We start from the raw sequence: 656 nt of genomic DNA, 5'->3' as shown, positions 1-656 counted from the left end.
TTTTTTAAAGAAATTCTCATCCCCCAAGAAATCTAGTGTTTTTCAATGCCTGCCCGTTTCTTTGGACATGCTTTTTAAAAAAAAACCTGGAGGTAAAAATGGGTTTTTATCGGGTATCCCTTGGGTTTTTTTTTGAAATTTTTTTTTTTTTAAAAAAATTTTTTAAAAATCCCCCTTTGGGAAATTGAAAATTTTTTTTATGATTCGGGTTTTTTGAAATTAAAAAGGTTTTCCTTTTAAAAAAAATTTTTATAACTTTTAAATACGTAACCAAAAATTAAAAGGGCGGTTGAAGAATCTGTCAATAACCAAAAACCCCCAAAAATATACACCCACATTTATCATTTCCTTTTTCTCATTAAATCATAAGAGTATTACTCCCGAGGTCTAATCACCGTTAAAAGGGGGGGAAGAAAAAAAGGGGGGGGAAAAAATATTTAGATCCCAAAACGAGAGCCCGAAAAACGGCACACCGGGTTTCTTTTGGGTCCTGGGCAGTCAGCCCTCCTCTATAACCGAACAGTGGCCGGAAATTTCAGAATGAGAGGGGGGAGTTTTTTTTACAGGAGAAAAAACAAATGAGCGTAGGGTGTAATAAAGTCAGTTGATAGGGGTATTGCTTTAATTTTTTCAATGGGGGAGAAGGGGGGGGGGGA

Source organism: Penaeus monodon, chromosome 33 (assembly GCF_015228065.2).
Source record: "Penaeus monodon isolate SGIC_2016 chromosome 33, NSTDA_Pmon_1, whole genome shotgun sequence".
NCBI lineage: Eukaryota > Metazoa > Arthropoda > Malacostraca > Decapoda > Penaeidae > Penaeus > Penaeus monodon.
Note: the sequence above shows the minus strand (reverse complement) of the source record.